Consider the following 14,412-nt stretch of genomic DNA (forward strand, 5'->3'; position numbering starts at 1 on the left):
AGGGCGCGATCCTGGAGACCCGGGATCGAATCCCACATCGGGCTCCCTGCATGGAGCCTGCTTCTCCCTCTGCCTGTGTCGCTGCCTCTCTCTCTCTCTCTCTCTCTCTCTCTCTCTTTCTGTGATTATCATGAATAAATAAATTAAAAAAAAGAAGTATGATATTAGCTAGAAGGGCACTAAAATCAAGTGATTTAGGATACGGCATCTGTGCATATTTGTGGATAAACTGAAAGACCCCAATAAAGAGGGAAAAGATGAATATAATGTTACAAGAAGGACTTAGAGAACAGTCTGGAAGGCATGAGATTTTTCCAAGTAAACCTTAGAAATGAAGAAACTAGATTTCTTCATTAGAATCTTAGAAATGAAGGAACTCATAAATGGTTTCTCATTAAAGTACAGGGGAAAGTAATTCTAGCAGGAAGGCATTTTATTGGGAGATGGGGAGTGGGGCTAGGGGAAGCAATGGAGAATAGGGGACATTTGGGTCATGCCTCTTCAGTAGCATCATGTATCTAGCTATTTCACAACCAACAGTCATCAGTGATTTGCTTCATCAAAAAGTAATAACATGGCGCTAACTCTTCATTATCAAGACCTTTCTCCATAGCCCTTTCTGACTTTTCTTTGGCACTGTTAAACCAAATACCTCAAGATGATCTATCATTTGTGAGGTATACAACGATCATAGAAAGAACATTCAAGAAAAGAAAACAATATTCACCAAAAACAGAGTTAATAAAATGCAGCACAAAGGCGAGTATGGCTGAAGAATATGGGATATTGGGTTGAATGAATGGTTAGACATGAGCACAGAAAAGTAATCTGAGAGCTTAATAAGGAAGCAAAAGGCCATACTAAAGAGCTTGGATGTGATTCTCAGTGGGGAACCCTTGTAGATTTTCCTTCTCTGGGCACAGTGTATGGTACTGATTGTGCTGATGGTACATGCCAAGGTAGGGTTCTTCAGGGGCTTGTAATGGGAGCTGTGAATGGTTGGGAGTTTCTCGGTGTATTAGGGGCTAGAGATAAGGCAACAACTTCCCAGCAGCTGAGAGTTGCTCTCTACCTCAAGGCTTTTGGACTTATTGTCCAGGGAAATCTTACTCTGTGGAACCACATGGACAATGAGGGTCTACGACCTGGTTGCTGTACTCAAATCCCTACCTACAAATAAGCTTACCAAAGAGATCACTGAGGGCAATGCCAGGCCCTGCATCAAGGTGGAGGAGTTGATGACTCTGTTAAAGTCATGGGAGACAATCTAGTCTTCCGTGTTGCTCAGGATTCTCTTGTGGGACTTCCCATCACTTGCTCTACCACATTCTTGATGTAAAACTTTGAAGCTTTCTTTAAACAGCAGGTCAGATCCATGACAGACTCTTGGCAGTGTTGTTGATTACAAGGATGATACTCTGGACAGCACCATGACCATCACATGACCATGATATATATCATGGTTTGCCAGAGGGGACACCCACAGCCTGTGGGTGGCATTGATGGCATGCACTGTGATTATCAGTTCCTCCATGATTTGAAAATTTTCTGGATGATCATAGGCAAGAGGGCCATGCATTTGGTAGTTTAGATGACATTGATGACAATCTTGAGAATTCTCATGTTTCTCCTTGCACATGGGAATTCCCATTGCACACAGGGGGGATCAACAGAAGGGACAAAGATGAGGACCTTTGTGGCTTCATCTTCAAGTAAACCTCAGCTTTCTCAAAGATAGCAAAGATATTAAGAGACTTTACACCAACATCACCCCCATTTCATGTTGGTGGGGGGTAAGGCCTGATAGTTTTAAATTTGTATGCATAGGACATAATTAATGTGCTCCATGAAGTTACTCACAATGATGACTTCATTGGTATGTGATGGATGAGGAGGAGAATTGAACAGAGGAACAAGTAGAGAGTTGGGGATGTGGTTGAGGCATTAGAGTACAACCACATGGGGATATTTGGCTGGCCAAGTTTCTTCTAAGTGTTCTTGCATAGTTCAAAGGCCTAGCAAGAAGCTCAAGTTTATATCAGGGTAGGCCTATAGATTTTTGAGAACTAGCCAGAACCAAGTCACCATTCCAACTCCACTAACTTGCCGCCTTTTCTCTTGCCTGCTCCCATTCCTCCCAAACTTGCCCATCCCTATGAAAATGCCTGACTTGATATCAAGGAAGTTCGCTGCCTCCCTCTTGTATCTTATGCACTTGGAATTGTAACTATATGCCATGATCTTTCCTGGGTCATTGCTTAGCTGAGGACAAACAATTCTCAATAGTAACCTGGTTATTATTTAGGCAAGTCAAGTGATAGTCTTAAGAATTTAAAAGAGTATAAACTATAGAAGTGACAACCCTGTCCATGGGCTGTCTCACAAAATAGAGATCATTTATAATGTTCTAACCAATAGATTGTACTTCCTCATTTATTTGATGAAGAAATAAAGATTTATGCTTAGCATTTAACATTATCACTTTGAGTTCCCATACTGTTCTTTTAATCTGAGTTTAAAGAACTTAGTATGACATTTTCTCAGTTTTGAAATAAGACTGTAATGCTCAGGGACCTTTGTTATGTTGCAATAAGTTTTGTACTTTCTATCCTAAGTTGGGTGAGAAGTGATGCAGAAAGAGAACATCCTCCCATCTAATCGTTTAAAAATTTAATCTTAGGCTTAACCCTTTTAAACAAGTTTCCCAGTTATAACACTTAAAACTCTACCTGGATCTTAGATTAAACAAAATATGATTTTGATCAGGCATAATGTATTAATAAAATGTCAGTTTGTGTGACTTTTAAATGAGATAGGAAATGTATGATGACCGGCAAATTACCTTTCATTAAAAAAAAAAAAAAATCACAAAATAAAACCGTAAGTTCTTTCCAAGTATTTACTTCTGAATTTGTATACTTCTCATATTCTTATCAACCACATTTATGTTTTCTGGCTTGTTATATAGGAAAAATAAGCAGCTTCATAGAATGAAACAAACTGTAAACCAGTTAAACTTCACTAACAGGCAAAATTCCCTTTTGCATTTTTCTGATGACTCTTCTTTGAGTTTTGTACCATGTAGTTCTAACACTCTCCCTTCCATAAGCCTTCATTCGTTGAAGATTTTGGCACCAACTCACAGGAGTCGTGACTTCCAGAACTCTTGACATAATCATAGATAATATCATCATTCTGGTGAGGAAATCCATCAAGCTTCAACTTGACTCCCTTAACAAAACAACTTCCATTCTATACGAGCAACCCATCCTCAACTTCATCTTCCCCAATCATTTCTGAAGTTGGAAACTCCAGTATAAACATTGTCTAGGGACGCCTGGGTGGCTTAGTGGTTGAGCATCTGCCTTCGGCTCAGGGCATGATCCTGGGGTCCTGGGATCAAGTCCTGCAGCAGGCTCCCTGCAAGGAGCCTGCTTCTCCCTCTGCCTATGTCTCTGCCTCTCTGTATGTCTCTCATGAATAAATAAAATCTTAAAAAAACAAAGCATTGTCTCTGACCATAGCTTCTTAGTCATCCAACTTTCACCTACCATGCCCCGTTGAGTTTCCTAGGCCCTCAAGCTCCTAGACCTTCATTATTTCTCCCCCTTTCCTGGCTAGAAATATTTCTCTGACTATTCTCTTTCCTGGGCCTTACTTTCCTCCAGTGATATCAGCCTCCCAAGTCCTGACCTTGGCTAAAAGGTAAAACTGACCTTTTCTGCCCTATACCTAGTGTTGAATATTGCTGGAGGAAATCACAGCTTGTTATTACTATATAATTTTGGTCCTCAAATCTCAGTGAGACACTCAAAGTGATTCTAGGAAGTAGTTTCTCACTTACTTCATGGGTACTTTTCCTTAAGCACTGACCTCCTTTCTCAGCAGATGACATTCCCCCATGTTTCACAGTGAGAAGTTGGAACTTTTCAGGAGTTTTCTCCAAATTTTTTTTCCTCAGAGTCTATGTTTTCCCACCACTTATGCCACTTGGCTGACACACAAAATAAGATCTCAGCTAGACATAAGATTATATTAAACAGGGGCAGAAAAGAGGGTCATTATATCAGAATACTGGGAAACATCTTTTTGCAGTGACTTTTTTTGTTTTTGTTTTATAGCAACAAGCTTTCCAACTCATAGATGATGTAGGATAGCCCTATACTAGGCTCCGTGAAACCAGTGACATCACCAAAAGTGTCTCATTCATGTTTCATAGTCATTATTTGAATGAGTGGAGTATGTGAATGAATGAACAAATGTGATAATTCCTGAGGTGAATGAATAAATGTAGAAGTATAAAAAAAGTTTTCTACCCAGAAACTTATGATATAATTTAGAAACATCTGAACATGACATAATGTTTTGAATTGTGTGGGTAAAAAATTAGAGGTAAGGTAATATATAAGAAGGTGCTAATTATATAGTCCAGGTAAGGTAATTCAGACAGAAAGGGTTTTTTAGTTGTTTTTTTGCTTTTGTTTTTGAACACAAGGGAGATCACAGCCCCTATATCATTGCATGTTCTAGGTTTTCAATATTCAGGAGATAAAGAGTGACTATTCATATTGCCGGAGAGGAGTGTTAGACCATGAAATTTAATACAATATAGAAAGAAAAAGGAGCCAAAGAAAAACTGTAAGTAAAGGCAGTGGAGCAGGGGCAGGTAGTGGATATTAAGGATGTACTTTAAAATCTCATGGTGGGAAAGAAAAGGAATGCATAAACAGTTTATAATATATAAACACCTGTTTATGAATATTTCATGCATGTATGTGGTCACCACCAGGGGGCGCATTTCCTTCTTTTTTGCAGTATGAGCTGCCAAAGAGGGGAAAGTGCTTCCACAGGAGCCAAGCGAAAGAAAAATCCCTGATCTGTTTTCCAGTCACAGGAAGCATTAAAAGTCCCTCTTTTAGCCAATGGTAGGTTTAAATAGGATTCTAACATAATTTGCATTTCACCACAGAAATAGTGCCATAAATAATGGTTAGATTTTGCAGATTGATTCCAAAAGCATATATTTTAACTAATTTTTGATGTAGTTAGAAAAACAAATATAAAACTATTAATGTAATTATATGTAATTATATATGATTATAATACTGTGTATATATGTATTTTTTTTGTGTATATATTTTTTCAATTGTATTAGTATTTATAATTTTTATGGAAAAGTTTCCCCAGCATAGAATTTTGGAACTTAGTTCATTTAAATCAGTGACTGCCTATTACTCCAAGTCATTAAACAAATGCCAAATGAACAGAGGTTATGTATTCACCCTTAATATTTTCCTATCTTCTGAAATGTAGACTTACTTATTAAAGAAACAATAAGGATTTACCAATACAATTCAAGATAACCTGCTTTCTGTTTTATGAAAGAATAAAATGTTCAGCTTTATTTTTGCAGGTTGATAAAAAGAGACAAGCCTCCCCTCCTTCACCATCCCTAAGCACTTGATCACCATTGTCTGGAAATAAATTATAAAAGTTCCAGGTTAGGTTAAAAATGAGCTGTACTGTGCTTATCAAAGAGCTTCAGACTCTGCAAATACCCTCTGCATCACAAATACAAAGACATGTTCATTGTACATCCATTTTTCAGCCTAATTTGTTCCTAATGCCAACACAGGTAGAAATTCCTGTCATTAACATTATGTTCAAGTGGGAAAGACAGATACTATTAGCAAAGTTTTTTACTTGTTTTGTAGCAGTGCTCTGACATTACAGCCAAATGTGGTCAAGGTCTGTGGCCTGCCTTATTCCTCAGGACCGTGCCCCTTTCAGATTTCAAGATCAGTTCAATGCTTGCTACTCCCTCTGCTAAAAGGCAGTTGGGATTATAAATCACTAATGAAGATTTGTTCCTAGTTAAGCCAATGGAGAAAACACTGTTTTATTGAAGTACACTTGACATACTATGTTATATTCATCTCAGGTGTATGACATAGTGATTGGACAATTCTGCATTACTCATTGCCCACCCTGATAAATGTAGTCACCATACAAAGTTATTACAATATTATTGACTGCATTCTCTATGCTGTATTTTTCCTATTTATTTTATGATTGGAGTTTGTACCTCTTAATCCCCTTCATCTCCCTACCCATCTCTCTCCCCTACCACCGGTTTGTTCTCTGTATTTTAACTGTTTGTTCATTTGTTTTCTTTTTTTAAATTCCACACATAAGTGAAATAATATGGTATTTGTCTTACTCTGTCTGACTTATTTCACTTAACATAATACCCTCTAGGTACATCCATGTTGTCACAAATGAGAGATTTCATTCCTTTTTATGGTTGAGTAACATCCTACGTCGTGTGTGTGTGTGTGTGTGTGTGTGTGTGTGTGTGTGTGTGTGAGAGAGAGAGAGAGAGAGAGACTGACCTCTTCTCTATTGATGGATGCTTAAGTTGTTTCTATATCTATATCTTGGCTATTGTAAATAATGCCACAATAAACATAGGTACCTGTATCTTTTCGAATTACTGTTTTTGTTTCCTTTGGGTAAATAACCGGTAGAGCAATTACTGGATCATATGGTATTTCTATTTTTTAATTTTTTGAAGATTTTTATTTATTTGAGAGAGCTAGCATGAGAAAGGGGGAGTGGCAGCGGGAGAAGCAGACTCCTGGCTGAGCAGGGAGGCTGACATGGGGCTCGATCCCAGGACCCTGGGATCATGACCTGAGCTGAAGGCAAATGCTTAACTGACTGAGCCATCCAGATACCCCTATTTTTTTATTTTTTGAGGAACCTCCATACTGTTTTCCTATAGTGATCGCACCAATTTGTATTCCTATCAACAGTGTAGGAGAGTTCTCTTTTCTCTGCATTCTCACCAACACTTGTTGCTTCTTGTGGAAGACCCACCAGAGTTTCATCAGGTTCTTGGGTTGATTACTCCAAAATATTTAATCATCACTCGTCTAGATTCCTTATTTCTCTTCTCCTCCTCTCCTTCCCTGTCCTGATTTGAGGACATCTGATTAAGATCATCCATTCTAGGATTAAAAACACAGGAGTTGAAATCCTGATTTTTTTTTTTTTGCCACTTAATAGCTATGTAATTAGGGTACATTTCTTTTTTGTCACACAGTTTACTTATTAAGTGAGATAGTAACTAATTGCAACTGCCGAAGCAGGTGAGGTGTTAAATGAGCTACAACTAAAATTTGGTTCTAAATTTGAGAGTGCATCAGAATCACCTGGGAGGGCTTGTTAAAACAGAAATTAGTTGGTCCCATCCTCAGAGTTCAAGGATGGGCTTGAGGAATTACATATCTACCAGGTTTCAAGGTGAAGCTGTTGCTGCTGCTAGTCTGAGGACCACAATTTGAGAACTAAAGCTTCCTTTCTGAAACAGTCATGGAAACAGTTATTAGACCATTTGTTTGCCCATCACCTTGCTTACCAGGGTAAATTCTATTGCACTGTCACACAAGCCTTCATTACAGCATCTACCATCAAAAGTTACAGCTCAGGCTTCCAAATCTGGCATGCCTGCTGGGTTCTGTCCAGCCCTAGTAGTTAGGAAGAGAATGGATTTTCAGTTTTCAAGGAACACTGTCTAGTAGAAATATAATGCATGATATATATATGATTTAAAATTTTCTAGTAGCCACATTTTAAGAAGGTAAAAGTAATTTTAGTAGTATATTTAACATAAACTATCATCATATGATAGGATATTGTTATATTAACATTTTATCGATGCAAAATATTGAGATATTTTACATATATATGTATGTGTATGTATGTTTTTTGTACTAAGCCTTAGAAACCTGGTGTGTGTTTTACATTTCCAGCACATCTCAGTTCAGACTAGCTGCATTTCAAGTGCTCAGTAGCCCCATGTGGCTAGTGGCTGCTACACTAGGTGGCACAAGTTTTAGAGTATTTGTGAGTGGGAGAGATCCAGATTGTCCCATATGTGTTCTTAGAGTGTACTGGGCTCTTTGTGCTATAGATTCTCCTGTCATAGGAGTAGCACAACCTCATAAAAGGCCAGGCGCTGTTTTGTGACACACTGGAAGGCCTGGGTCTGGAATTGTAACAGAAAGTCATATGTTTCACCAAGCAAAGAAACTGTCCTTAGGGATCTGTTATGATGCTTCTAAAATATTCATATTTCCAAAATTACCTTTTCTTCCTTGAAGTTAAATTCACAGCATACACATCAATCTGATATTCCAGTCAAGTCTAGGAGTAATGAATGAGCTGCTTTTCCTTCTTCCTAGGAGAGACTCTAGGAGAGCATTTTGAATAGAAATCTCCAGGCAAATCGCCATGTATGTAAATTAGAATCACCATCTCCCAATTCAGCTTTTTTCCCATACTGTGGCCTCTAGTGCTCATACCTAGGAAGACAATGCCTGGGATGAAAAAGCCTACTAACCCTAGAGATTTCCACAGCGGATGTGATTGAATACTAAATTAATGAAAATGCTCAGTCTAAATCCCCCAATTGTATTCCGACAATACCGAAACTTGTTTTAGTCAGTTATATTCATCTCTACTCAAAAGGTCCTTTAACCACTTTTGTAAACATCTCAGCTTGAAAATCATTTTCATTTTGTCTCTCCACAGCCAAGTGTTTAGGTTCTGTAACAAAATAGTTGTACTTTGTAAGTTTTTAGGTCCTACTTAAATCTTGAAAAAGGGACAATATTTCAGAAGTATATTTCATGGGTCAGATGTTTTAGATTTGCTGTGGGATCACTGAAGTTATGCCATTAGTTGAGAATAAGAAATAGCATGTAATAGCATGTAATAGGTCTCTGAATTTCTCTGGAACCTCTGACCACATCGAGGCATTTTTCAGATACATGGCTTATCAGGGAAGGACAATATTAGTTTGAGCCATATGAAACTATAAGTCTCCAGTGGTGGGTGGAGACATGTTCTATGGAAGTTGAAACAGGGAACTGTACTTCAGGGGCACTGGTCTAAGAATCAAGAGTTGGGTGGATGTTAAACATTTATTTCCTTTACATAGTTTATTTATTTTATATTCATCAATCCCTTAAAAAAGTTGGCCGCCTGTTCCACATTTGGGGAGATGTAGTATTTTTAAAATGGACAACTTATTTTAATACAAGAGACTCAAGAGAGAAGTCTCTAGGCAAAAGCCAGCCCTGTCATCCCTAGGGAAGCTGAGAAGAAGCAGGTATTTTACTGTCAATTTTATATGAAGGCAGGGTGCCTTGGCTGGCATCTGAGCTGCATTTCTATTTTTCTGTAATTAGCAGAGTAACTGATTGACTATATTTTTGAAAATATTCTGGAATTTTCTTCAGCAAGTGATATTTTAGAATCTGAAAGATACTTTGCCAAATGCAGTAGATATGATTTTGAAGTTTTACATAAATAAAAATTGTGTAAATTAACAAATGTCAATTTTCAATTAGAATTGAAATATTACCTTAATTTTTAAATGATCTTTAACTAGCAGTGGTTACTAACAGTCACTCTGCTCATTAATTATTAATCTCTCACAACTCTTTTAGTTGTAAACAAATATTTCAATCTATCCAAAGTGATTTTGTCTAAAATAATACTTCCATAATCTTTTAGCTTTGCTAAAAGATCTTTATAATGGAAATTAAACCCTTTATTTTATCTGCTTTGTAATTTAGATGTCAAAATATTAGGTTTATATAGTAATCACTTTGCTCAAAACCTTTAATGGGACCATCAAAGCCTAGATTTGCCTAAATTTAATCAACTTCTTTTTTCCCTCCTCTCATTAAACTTTCGTTTAATGGGTCTCAAAATTCTGTGACAGATTTTTGGTCAAGTTGTTTCCATTAAAAAATTACTGATTTTGAAAACTAATGACTTAAAACTGCCACACAAACACACAAAACCCAAATGGTCCAGAAAACATTCTTTCCTTCTGAAGGTTTTATAATGCATTGTTATCATTAACTAGTCTTTTATTATTAAACTTAAATGGCCAATTGACACAAACAGTTCTGAGACCATTCTTCAACCACTCATTAAGACTGGGGTGCCAGGTGTTGGGGATAATATTCATTTAGCCATCTGAGATTTCTGGGCAGACTTGGTAACCTTACAAGCTCCATCTGCCTTCTTGTCCACTGCTTTGATGACACCCACAGCAACCATCTGTCTCATGTCACGAACAGCAAAACACCCCAGAGGAGGATAGAGAAGCTCTCAACACACGTAGGCTTGCCAGGAACCATTTCAACAATGACAGTATCGCCAGATTTCAAGAATTTAGGACTATCTTCCTGTCTTTTCCCAGAACAACGATCTATCTTCTTCAGCTCAGAAAACTTGCAAGCAATGTGAGCTACATGACAATCCAGCACAGGTGCATATCCAGCATTGATTTGGCCTGGATGGTTCAGGATAATCACCTGAGCCATGAAGCCAGCTGCTTCCATTGGTGGGTCATTTTTACTGTCACCAGCCACATTGCCACGATGAACATCTTTGACACATACATTTGTTTAAAGATTTTATTTATTTATTTATTTATTTATTTATTTATTTATTTATTTATTTATAGATTTTATTTATTTATTCATGAGAGACACACACAGAGAGGCAGAGACACAGGCAGAGGGAGAAGCAGGCTCCATGCGGGAAGCCTGACATGGGACTCGATCCCAGGTCTCCAGGATCACGTCCTGGGCAGAAGGTGGTGCTAACCGTTGAGCCACCCGGGCTGCCCAACACATATATTCTTAACATTGAAGCCCACATTGTCCTCAGAAAGAGCCTCACTCAAAGCTTTATGGTGCATTCTGACAGACTTTACTTCAGTCGAATTTTGACTGGAGTAAGGGTGACCATCATGCCAGGTTTATGAATACCAGTCTCCACTTGGCCCACAGGGACAGTACCAATACCACCAATTTTGTAGACGTCCTGGAGAGGCAGACGCAAGGGCTTATCAGTTGGACAAGTTGGTGGCAGAATGCAATCCAGAGCCTCAAGCAGTGTGGTTCCACTGGCATTCCCATCTTTACGAGTGACTTTATATCTCTTGAACCAAGGCATATTAGCATTTGGCTCCAGCATGTTGCCACTATTCAGCCAGAAATTGGCACAAATGCTACTGTGTCGGGGTTGTAGCCAATTTTCTTAACGTAGGTGCTGACTTTTTGACAATATTCTCATATCTCTTCAATATACGAGGCTGTAGGGTGGCTCAGTGGAATCCATTTTGTTAACACCAACAATTAATTGTTTTATACCCAGTGTGTAAGCCAGAAGGGCATGCTCACAGGTCTGCCCATTCTTGGAGATACTGCTTCAAATTCACCAACACCAGCAGCAACAATCAGGACAGCACCGTCAGCCTGAGATGTGCCTGTAATCATGTTTTTGATAAAGTCTTTGTGTCCTGGGGCATCAGTGCTGGTCACATAATACTTGCTGGTCTTGAATTTCCACAGGGACATATCAATGATACCATGTTCACGTTCATCTTCAGTTTATCCAAGATTCAGGCATATTTGAAGGAGCCCTTTCCCATCTCAGCAGCCTCCTTCTCAGATTTTTTGATAGATTTTTTGTTGATCCCACCACATTTGTAGATCAGATGACCAGTAGGGATAGATTTGCCCAAATCCATGTGTCCAATGATGACAATGTTGATGTGAGTCTTTTCCTTTCCCATTTTGGTTTAGGTTTAGTGGTGGTGTTCATGTCACCTGTGTTCTGGCAGCAAATCCATTGCCGAAAAGCTTTAATCAACTTCTTAATCCCACCACTTTCCTATAGACACTCCCATTCAACCATACCAGTGTTTTCATGTTCCCCCATCATTTGCCATATGCACTATTCTGTTCCTCCAGCCAGAGACCCTTCCCCATATCTTCTCTGGAACAAACCTTATTCTTTCTTCTAGATCCATCTCAGCTCTTCTCTTGATAGTGACCATTTCAGCTTCAGGTTGGATATTCCCTCCCTTAATCTCACAATGCAGCTATCATCTGAACCTCAGCCATGCTACCTTGAAGTGCTTTTTAGCAATTTGTATTCATATCATTAATGAAGTTACTCTACAAATATTTACTGAGACCCCACTATGTACCATGCAATGGTGTGAGGGCTGAGGGTAGAGTAGTGAGCACAATTATTTGTTCTCATGGACTTTGCAGTCTCTATCTGGAGAGATAATCAGTAAATGACACTAGTAAAAAAAAAAAATCCTCACAAATATCTGTATATTATAACACTCAGCATTTTAGCACCTGCCTTTGGCCCGGGGCATGATCCTGGCATCCCGGGAACAAGTCCCACATCGGGTTCCCTGCATGGAGCTTGCTTCTCCCTCTGCCTATGTCTCTGCCTCTCTCTCTCGCTCTCTGTGTGTCTCTCATGAATAAATAAATACAATCTTTGAAAAAAATAACAATCATGGTAGATGCATGCTAGAAATGAAGGATCTCATCTTAGAGACATAGGGAATAACTCCAACCCCATCCCCCACTCTGGTAAAGTGGTGTTTAAGCTGACGATCAATGACAGGCTAAAGTTTGCCAGGTCAGAGGTTTGGGACAGCTATTGAAGGTAAAAGCAATGGCCTAGGCAAAGGTCTAGAGGCAGAAAGAGCTAGGCTGACTGAAGTGATAGGAAGAAGTTGTAAACTCCCTGATGGCATTGCCCATCCCTGAAATTTCTTTGCATCCCACCACCACGCCCTGCTCTGTTCATAGTGGGTTCTTACTTGCCATTACATAGTGGTGTTGGTTACACTGGCATTTCTTGATCTGGAAATCAGGATATAATTTTCTATTCTGATCATTCTTTTTAAACTCTGGGAATAAGGAGATAAGATAATTTTTTAAAACCTACCCCTTCATCTCTTGACCAGGCACTGTTCTTCTCAGCAATGGAATTTCTTGGGAATCCAAGGCCCAAAGTAATTATTTCATTGTGTGAAATCCTAATTATAGTATATAAATAGATTTAATTTAATAGCTCTAAGAGAAGAAAGTACACTATTTGCAAATGGTTACCCAATAGGACATATTTCCTTTATTCAGCAAACTTTAGCAACAGCATTGTTTTAAAAGGAAGTGAGGAAAAATACTGAGAATACTTTTGGAGGGGTAGCACATATTCTCCCTGATAGTGATTATGCTAGGGAAGAGAAGCCATACTTATTTGAGAGTATTTTCTAAGGCCATCTATAGGAATAAGTAGTGTTCAATTAAAAAAAAAAAAAAAAAAAAAAAACAAAGTGCCAAAACCTGTATACTTACTGCAGTTGCGATTTATTTATTCCATAATAATTTATTCTTTGAAGAGATTACTTAAATATTTTTATATTGAGTGGCTCAGGGAAATAAAAATTCTGCCCAGTTTTATTTTTTATTTTTATTTTTTTAAGATTTTATTTATTCATGAGACACACAGAGAGAGAGAGAGGCAGAGAAGCAGGCTCCATGCAGAGAGCCCGACATGGGACTCGATCCCCGGTCTCTAGGATCACACCCTGGGCTGAAGACAGTGCTAAACCGCTGAGCCACCTGGGCTGCCCTCTGCCCAGTTTTATAATCAGTTATCGCTCAGCACCCATATTACATTGGACTTCTTGACATGTTTCTTAAACCCTTTGATAACTGCTCTGGGCAGTTAAATAAGACTCTTGCACAATCTCAAAGCAAGGCATCATTTTCTCTTTCCAGTTTTAGTAAGGTTCACGCTAATCTTTTAGATTTCTAAAATCTAAAATCATTTAGATTTCTTTGTGCCTTCTCAGAAAGAATGTCTAATTCGTGTTGAAAACTTTACTTTTTTTTAAGATTTATTTATTTATGATAGACATAGAGAGAGAGGCAGAGACACAGGAGGAGAGAGAAGAAGCAGGCTCCATGCCGGGAGTCTGACATGGGACTCGATCCTGGGACTCCAGGATCACGCCCTGGGTCAAAGGCAGGTGCTAAAGCGCTGAGCCACCCAGAGATCCCCATGTTGAAAACTTTAAATGGATCACTTAGACGGTTTTGCTCATGGAGAAGGAAGCCTTTGATGGATCCAAACAAGAGGTTTTTCTCGAGACCTATGAATTCTGAGAAACTCAGGAAGGCTTTGGGAGTCACAGCCAAGAGTGATAATGAATGGGCTGTGACAGTTTACTGGGTGATGAATGCTTTGGAAGGCAGAGGAAGGAGCAACAGTTGTACTTGGGGGCCAAAGAGGATTTCAGAGAGGAAGCAACATTAAGGGAAATTTTGGAAGATAAATTTTATCAAGTGTACAAAGTAGATGAGGGCTGTCCCAAGCAAAGAGAACAGAATCACAGAAACATGAAAGAAGTGCTTAGAAAATTGCAATCATTTGGAAAGGGAGGAGTGCAGAGCAGATGTGGGGTAGGGTAGAGTAGGGTAGAAGGTAAGGATGGGAAGGAGTAGGATCAAC

At 38.7% G+C, this 14,412-nt stretch overlaps 1 pseudogene; it reads right to left on the reverse strand.

Moving 5' to 3' along the window:
- Nucleotides 1-10,041: 10,041 nt before the first annotated feature.
- Nucleotides 10,042-12,369, reverse strand: LOC140616397 (elongation factor 1-alpha 1-like; annotated as a pseudogene).
- Nucleotides 12,370-14,412: the final 2,043 nt, after the last annotated feature.

Source organism: Canis lupus, chromosome 24 (assembly GCF_048164855.1).
Source record: "Canis lupus baileyi chromosome 24, mCanLup2.hap1, whole genome shotgun sequence".
NCBI classification, from domain to species: Eukaryota; Metazoa; Chordata; class Mammalia; order Carnivora; family Canidae; genus Canis; species Canis lupus.